The following is a 9552-nucleotide window of genomic DNA, read 5'->3' on the forward strand; positions in this document are numbered from 1 at the left end:
TGAAGAAGGGGGAGTGGGGGCGGGTGCCTTCAGCGCCCGCCGGGCAGCTTTCAGCTGCGCCTTAGGTTTCAGGGTGGTGGCAGCCACTCTGACTGGAGAGCTACTGGACTTGAGAAAGTATTCTTTGCTGTGTACCTGTTTGAACTTTTTCTCTGTGGGGCGAGGAGTGGTTGCTGGTTTCCTCGAAGCAGGGCGGGCTACTACGGGAATCGTTGGTGTTTGAGTTGACACGTCGCTGGTTTGTACCCCTACACTGCGACGGGTAAGAGCAGCTGCAGCAACTGTAGCGAATTGCACAGGTAAAGTGGTGCGTATACTTTCCCGGAGACGTTGTTTTGCTTCGCCAGTAGAGATTTTCTCTGTGACGACCAACTCTCTGATTTTCTTCTCTTGTTGGAAAGAGGGGCAGTCACGATGCCAGACTGGGTGCTCGCCTTGGCAGTTAACGCATTTGGGACCAGAAGAACAAGGTTCGGTCCCATGATCAGGCAGACTACACTTACCACAAAGGGCGGTAATGGCCTTGCAGGAAGGCTGAGTGTGCCCAAAGTGCTGGCATTTGAAACAACGCATCGGGTTAGGGATGTACGGACGGACTTTGAGTCTTAAATATCCAGCCCGTACCCTGTCTGGGAGAGTGGTCGTTTGAAACGTCAGTATAAGTGAAGCAGTTGGTACTAGTTCTCCGGACTTACGCGTCTTTATTCGCTGCACTGCAGTCACATGTTGGTCTGAGAGTGCTTCAAGAATCTCTTCCTCCTCAGCATTTAACAGATCCCAGTGGCGAATCACACCTCTACTACTGTTAAGTTGACGGTGAGGTTCAACATTAACAGGGAAGTCGCCCAAAGATCTTAACTTTAAAAGGTTGTTTGTCTGGCGATCTGTGCTGGTCTGGATCAGTAGACTCCCGTTTCTCAGCTTTTTTATTTCTGGAACATCTGAACCAGCGGCGTAGTCTAGCTGTTTCTTGATAAGGAACGGTGACAAGTCCTTCAAAGTAGCAGATCCATGTTTCATGGTTGTTGCAGATGAATCGGTACTCTCTGTCTTCTGTACAATACTAATCACAAGATAACGTGGCACGTTACTTGTCTTTTCCAATAATTGAAGCGGGCTCGAAGGCCGCGCTCGTTTTGGGGGTTTCCCCCCGTTTGAGTTGTTTTTTGTACCCATATACAAAAATATTTTACGGTTGAGGGTCCATAAATTGTCGCCTCGACATGCCCTCTATGCCGAGGAAGGCCTACCCCCAAAAATGGAGGCTACTCGAGGACCAAACCGAAATCCCCGAGGCCACGTTCGCGACTGCACCTACCCCTGCAGCCAACACTGTCCCATCGGCACGTGCAACTCACACCTTGGGATAGGGTTTTTTTATCGAGGTTGTCTCCTCTAGTAGGACCCTTAGTTATAGGGAGGTCAAAGATATGGAGATGAATGACGTGATGGAATGGTGAAAACGTGAGATATGTATGTGAAGAATGAGTGAAATGATGAGATGAAAATGACCTCCCTACGTAAGTTTCTTAGAGGGAGGTCAAAGATATGGAGATGAATGACGTGATGCAATGCTGAAAAACGTGAGATATGGATATGAAGAATGGGTGAAATGATGAGATGAAATTGACCTCCCTACTAAGCCCCCTCGCCCCGTCAAGGCAGTCCTACATGGAGGGGGCGTGGACCGAAGGACATGGCTCTCAAAAAAAAGGACTGTCCTTCGAAAATCTAACCTATTAGGCAAAGAACATAGGACAGCTCTATAAGTGTGTTTCATCTACGTCATAAACTGTTGCACTATTGGATCTGCAGCCATGATTGAGTAAGGTTCTTGTAAACATACGGAATTCAAGCGGGCGGGCGGGAGATTTGATAACCTGGTTTACTATGGTACATTATGCAGTATTTTATTGTTTAACAGAAACTCATGTTTATCCTCGAATTTTTCGAAAAAGAGAAGGTGTACTTCACGACACGGAATATGAAAGAACTCGATAATTGTTGATCAGAGGAAGCCGTCTCTGGTTGGCAAGAATAAATTGTACCAACATTAATGAGCATTTCCTTTCAGGAAATTTTATACATCACCTTCCTCTGTTACTTTTAGTAGAAATGGATCGAACTCTGTTTAACCATACTTACAAGTATGCTTGTTTGTTTGATTTTTGGGTGCTGATAAGATAGAAATGATAACACAAAGTTAAATTCATCTTGGTAATTGAACGTTTGTACTTGATTATTTATATTTCGTTCGTTAACACAAAGTGTTATTAATTCTTATCCGATACATGAGAGAAGATGCCGGTAGTACGCTTTGCGTACTGTCAGAAAAATGAAGCACTGCTGGGTTAAAACATATTAACAAATTGATTGATTAATTTAGTTTATTTTACTTCGCTTTTCTGCAAGTTTTGGATAATCGTGAAGATGAGGATAAGTAATGATACAATGAAATTGTTTAACGGACACTCACAAAGAACACTCATGCCCAGGCTGGGATTCGAACGCGGGACTTCTGGCATCGTAGCACGCTGTGTCAACACTCCGCCACGAAGACTGGCATATTCGAAATTGTTAAAGTTAGGAGTGAAATTACTGTTTTCGACAACGAAACATTTTAAATTACAGAGCTTGAACAAACTTATAGGGAAACAGATGGTAATGTCAGAGCCTTGGAATTTACGGTTAATCTTTACTGGATGTAAATATTTCATGCAGAATCCGAACCACTAATAAATACGAAAACAAATTGATTCCAGGTAACTGGGTCAAGTAAATAAACAGACGTGAACTATAATTGGCCAAATGTTTAGGCCCCTTTTTATTTCGTTATAGTCCAGTTCATCTGGATCTACACCGCAATTCTTCCCCTTTTCTTCATATCTTTTTCTGTCGACTGAGCAAAGAGCTTGAACACGTGAAAATTTACCGCTGTTTTCAGATAGCAGAACATTGTCATTAATTTTATGCAATGTTACCGACATTTTACACAGTACTAACAACAAACGTACCTTTGGCGCAAGTGTAACGGAACGCTACGTGGTGGCTATTTCCGTGCAGACGACAAACACTTTGGCCACGAAGATGGCGGTGGTACTATTTCTGACGTCACATTAAACCCACCTATTGTTCGGCAATCTCCGTAACTTCAAATCGCTCTTAAATTTTACAATTATTTTACACTATTTTTACAATCTATCTGTTCACAAAGTGAACTTGCAACAACTCTTTAGCTCTTTCGCTGAATATCCTGGAACAGTCACTTTTATAAAATAAGATAAGTGAATTACTTCAGAATCACATGTTTATGTAGTTTAATTATTTTTATTAATATCGTTAGAATTACATTCAAAATTTAATGTAAAGTTTTTCTTTAAAATGATATGAATTCAAAGCATTATTTTTCCATACACTTGAACTTCAGAGGGAAACAAGCGTGGGAAGAACGCTGAGCTGTTTCATTGAATGGCGCCTTGATGTCTGGAGGGCGGCAAAGAGTGTGGATCAACAAGGGAAAATAACAATTTACCTAAACAAAATGAACTTATGGCAGTATACATTAAGTATCCTTTTGTTACTTCCAATTTTGCAAATGCAGTAGTAGGCAGGTTTTCCGTCATTGTAAGCATTGTGCATATTGTTATATAGAATTAAAAAATGAAGGATTGAAAAAAGAACTCGAAGAAAACCTTGGACAGTCAGATTGTTAAAGAATACAGCAGGCCGTGGCGACAAGAGAGAGAGAAATGGTAGTGTAACGCGACCTGCACACGTGGCGAAAATTGGTTGCTAAGAGCCCTAAATCTGGCCTCCTAACCTAACAATGCAGACACTGTTAGAACCGTAACTGTGAAAGTAATATATGCTAGTTGGTTACGAGGTTTAAATTTGCTGCTGACAGCATATTTTTTTTTTATTACGTGATGCCTTGATCACGGTGCTGTAGAACGCACAAAATTTACACGAAATGTCCTCTCCAATCTTCCTCTTACCCATTTCGTCTCTTCTTTGGAAAATAATAAGTATATTAGACGTCGAACTTCACCTAAGAAATGCAGAGAGATTTTTATGTTACAGATTGAGCAACATGTGAAAAATGCATTGGCGCTGTTGTCAAATTTCCAACAGTAAGCGAGGAGTTGGAGCTTGGGCAATGCAATCAGCTGCTCGTCATGTAATCATACCCCTGTTTTACCAAAATATGCGACATGAAGGGGGAAAACTGTACACATCGAAAGTAGAGATGTAATACGAGATCGTTGTTAATGTTATTGAGAACGAAGCACTGAAAGGAAATTATAGACATGACAACAAGGCGATATTCGGGCACAAGTTATGGGGAAGCGCGAGGAGAGAACAAATGACTGTCCACTTTATTTCGCGAGTTTGCCGGATTCTCCACATCTTTGTTGAGCTGTACTTCTGAACAATATTATTATTGTCGGAATTGGCAGAAAAGGAAAATAATCAACTTCTGTTTATTTGAAAGCTTAGTTCACTCTATTGATTATGTTATGAAGTAAGTCAGGTTGGTTTTATTTGGGTTTAGGTTTGTCACAATTATTACTCATTCATTGGGAATGTCATTCGTAATACTACGCACGTTCTGTCCGAGAATAAAGTACGAGTACGAAAGGTTACTTTTGCACTTCCAGCACTCTGCCCCTTCAGTTTCGTGCTACGTGATTAACAATTTAAAATTAGACATTCTAACATTTCTTGATTTGATCGTCATTATGAAAAAAAGATAAAAAATGCTGGGGCTGATTGATTGATTTGGTATAATTTGCTTCGCTTTTCTGCCACTTTTGGCTAATCGCGAAGATGGGGATGAGACATGATGTGATGAAATTGATGAATGGAGGGTAGGATTCTAACCTAGAACTACGATGTGCTAACCACTGCGCCACGGAAACCAGCATAAGCGAAGGAAAAAAGGCTGGGAATGAAGTGTTCGATCGCAGATTAGTTTCCTGCCTTATTAAACAATCTCACACATTGTATCTACTACTTGATACTAAAAAGGGGTCCCAGTAAAGGAACACTTTCAACTGTAGGAATATACTCGATTACTAATCTGTGCATGAAGAAGAGTACTTTGTACAGTCTCGGTGGCGGATTAAAGACTTCCTCGAAAGGAAGGAGAGGGAGTGTAGTGCTTTTTTTTTTAAACCGCCCTTCACTCACTCACTGGAGTATTTTTTTTTATATAACATGAGACGTTAGGATAGAGGAAGCCCTCAAGTCAGCCCATGTCTAAGTTTACATTGCATGAGCTCTTTGACACTTTAAATGAGAGAGGGAGAGAGAGATGTGCGATGGCTTTGTAATTATGCCTGCGTGACTCGACCTTGACTGCATGAATATGCTGGGAAAAGTTTTTTTTATTACGATCGAATGTATGAAGTCGGTACAGTCCGTGTCAAGTGTAATGGAAAGTAAATAGCATATACATATTTTCATTCCATCAGTAAGAACATCAGAATAAACAATCGTATGGAGGCAGAATGTCCCCTTGTGAGGTGAAACACTGAATCACTTAGAGAATAGACATCCCCTCCTACAGTTGTCATGGCATTAATGATTATTTTGCATTCTGACATTGTTGTCGGCTCGTTGGTGTTCTTGCATAAAATAAAAGGGAAACTTGCCAACTGTTCCATTTTCAAATCATATAGTAAGCTAATCCATTGGATTGGATTGAGTTAAAATTTCTGGGTGCGTCGGCACTTGAGGCCATTTCGCACCCTTCTATGTATACGGGGAAATGTCCCCTTATCTAAAATTCTGACTTAATTTTAAAAAAAGGGTGTAGATAGCCCCTTGGGAAAAACTAAAAGTGCAAGGTTGTAAAAAGACCTGCACGAGACAAACACAACACATTAAAAAGTCAGAATAAACTAAAAACCTCCTTACAGACGGTGGAAGAGTCCAGCTCTTCGCAAAAAACTAAAAACATGTGATAAAATACTGCTGTCATCACCCAAGAGGGATGACAAACAGCCGGAAAGGTTAAAAGTCTGCCGGAGGTAAGCAAGATCGACACATTCAACGAGAATGTGTCGGATGCTTAAAATAAAATTACAAGTACGACACAACGGAGGGTCCAGCCCTTGCAGTAGGTGACCATGCGTGAGACGGCTGTGTCCTATACGCAGGCGGGTAAGAATAACGTCTTCTCGCCGAGAGGGACGAGACGAGGAACGCCAGACACCTATGGTGGGCTTAACAGCGTGAAGCTTGTTCCCCGTTTCCATATCCCACTCGGTCTGCCAAGTGTCAAGAAGGCGAGAACGGAACACATTCTGCAGGTCGCTAGCTGGCAAAAGGTGGACGAGAACGTCGCCATCTGCATCAGCAGACTTGGCGGCAGCATCAGCTGCTTCGTTCCCCTGGATGCCCACGTGGCTAGGGACCCAACAGAAGTGTACATCTGTGCTGGCAGATAAGGACACAAGCCGTCTGAATATGCGTTGCGCTACTGGATGCCGGGAATACGGCGAATCCAGAGATTGCAACACGCTGGTCGAATCACAGCACACAAGGACTTTCTTCAGACCATTGACGTATGCAAAGTCCAGTGCCTTTAGAATGGCGTACAACTCTGCCGTATAGATGGAACAGGCAGGATGTAGCAAGTAACTGGAACTTTGAGAGTCTAGGACGAAGGCGCAACCAACTGATTCGAATGTCTTGGACCCATCCGTGTAAAACACATTAAAATTGGGGTGCTTCGCACGAAGTTCTAAAAACCGTTGCTGGTATACAACCATTGGTGTCTCTGACTTTGGAAGAGCAGTCAGAGAAAAATCGATAGAAGGTGCAGGAAACTCCCAGGTGGGGAGAGGCGAAATGAGTGGAGACACGCCAGGAAGATCACTGTCAACACCAAGTGCTGACAGGATCTCGTCTGCACGAACACCAAATGGTCTAGTGACACTAGGGTGGAGCCGATACCTTGCCAGCCTACCCTCGTCTGAGATGGTGTGGAATGAAGGATGTGAAGGCATCGAGCGAAGATGGAGGAAGTAATTAACTACCAGCCGCTGTCTTCGCAGAGACAGCGACGGCTCAGATGCCTCTACATACAAACTGGCGACTGGACTGGTCCGAAAGGCACCAGTGCACACACGTATACCAGCATTGTGGACAGTGTCTAGGATGCGAAGTCTAGATGGGCGAGCAGAAGAATACACAACACATCCATAATCTAGCTTCGACCTGATAAGTGCACGGTATAGACGAAGCAATACCGTCCTATCAGCACCCCAAGAAGTATGAGATAAAACGCGTAAAAGGTTGAGAACTCGAAGACAAGAGAACTTCAACTGGCGAAGGTGAGGTAGCCATGTTAATTTCTTATCGAAAATGAGGCCCAGGAAGCGGACCTCATTCACGAAGCACAGGGGAGACTTCCCCATGTACAGGTCAGGATCTAAATGACATGTACGCTGACGACAAAAGTGAACACACACGGATTTCTCAGATGAGAAGGTGAAACCTGTTTGGGAGGACCACTCAACCAAACGGTTTATCGTCAGTTGGAGTTGACGAGAAGCTGACGCGAGATTCCGTGAGCGACTAAAGATCGTGAGGTCGTCGACATAGAGGAGGCCATGTACAGGGGAAAGAATGTTTGCCATAACACTGTTTACTGCTATGGCAAACAGAGTCACACTAAGTACGCTGCCCTGCGGGACACCGTTCTCTTGTTCGTGAAGATCCGAAAAGGAGTTCCCAACACGTACGCGGAAAAAACGATCACATAAAAAGTTTTTAATAAAGTACGCCATATGGCCACGCACGCCCCAAGAATGGAGCTGCTTTAGGATGCCAAAACGCCACGTTGTGTCATATGCTTTTTGGAGGTGAAAGAAAACTGCAACTAAATGTTCCTTGTTGAGGAATGCATCCTGAATGTGTTTTTCCAGCTGAACCAGATGGTCCAGTGTGGAACGGTTGGAGCGAAAACCACATTGAAAATTACTTATCAAGCAGTTTTCCTCCAAAAACCAGGTGAGACGCTTGTTGATCATGCGTTCCATCAACTTGCACACACAGCTAGTTAAGGCAATAGGCCTGTAACTCGAGGCTGCGGTGCGTTGTTTACCTGGTTTCAGGATGGGAACAATAATAGCTTCTTTCCAGGAAGTGGGGAAAGAGTCCTCCAACCAAAGCCTGTTGAATACCGTCAAAAGGAAATTTCTTGCTCCAATGGGCAGATGACGAAGCATCTCATAGTGGATCTTGTCCACTCCAGGAGCTGTATTCTTAGAATCTCGAAGTGCCTGATCGAACTCCCGTTCAGTGAATGGAGAGTTGTATGGCTCGGTGTTATGACTTCGAAAAACTAGAGGGCGTCGTTCCAGACGGTCCTTCTCACGGCGGAAACGTGGGTCATAATTTACAGAGCTAGACGCACCAGAAAACTGCGTGGCCAATATATTAGCTATGTCTCCGGAATCTGTGTATAACGTCCCATCGTGCTCCAGAGCGCTCAGAGGAGTAGATGCACCCCCCTGGATGCGACGTACTTTGGTCCAAACGGCTTTCGACGAAGCCTGCTTCGTCAGAGAAGACACGTATTGGACCCAGCACGCCTTCTTACTGGCTCGAATAAGCCGACGGGCACGGGCACGCTTAATGCGGAACCGCTCGAGGTTTGCGGCAGTGTGGTTCCTATTGAATCGATCAAGGGCATGATTGCGGTCCTTGATGGCTGCACTGATCTCCGCAGTCCACCAGGGGACTGGGCGTCGCCTCGCAGGTCCACTGGGATGTGGAATGGAGGTGCGTGCAGCATCATGCACTCTTGACACAAATATATCTAAGGCGTCGATGGCTGGCAAAGTCGACGCTAGATCGACTTCAATGTCCACTGCACGCTCAAAGGCACCCCAGTCGGCCCGACTGAGATGCCAGTGAGGGTGTTGTTCACGTGAGTGCCGAAGATGTTCAAAAGTTAGAAGCAGTGGGAAGTGATCACTCCCACAGAGATCAGGGTGAACGCTCCAAGATGTGGTAGGAGCAAGGCTGGGACTGCAGAAGGACAAGTCCAACGCAGAGTGTGTGCCTGAGGAAGGACTGAAATATGTGGGAGTCCCATCATTCAGCAACGTTAAACCTGACGCCTTACGGAATTGATCTATAATTTGACCCCGGGGCTCTGTACGAACGGAGCCCCACAAACGATGGTAGGAATTAAAATCGCCCAAAAGAACTACAGGAGACGGAAGTTGCTCGAATATAGAAAGGAGGTCCTCAAGAGAGAATCGCTCCTCCCTTGTGATGTAGACACTGCAAACGGATATTGGCTGTTTTAGATGGACCCGCACGGCGACAGCTTGGAGGGGGGTGGTGAGAAAGATTGGTGTTGAGTGGATGTTATCTCGAACACCGATTGCAACACCACCACCGTGTGCACGACGACCCTCAGGAAGCTTGTCGGTGCGGTAAAGCGTGTATCCGTTTAGAATCACTGATTCATTTGGACGAAAATGTGTCTCTTGGAGACATATGATGGGAGGGTCAGATTCAGATATTAGAATT

This window comes from Lepisma saccharinum, unplaced genomic scaffold (genome assembly GCF_977018435.1).
Source record: "Lepisma saccharinum unplaced genomic scaffold, izLepSacc3.1 HAP1_SCAFFOLD_337, whole genome shotgun sequence".
NCBI lineage: Eukaryota > Metazoa > Arthropoda > Insecta > Zygentoma > Lepismatidae > Lepisma > Lepisma saccharinum.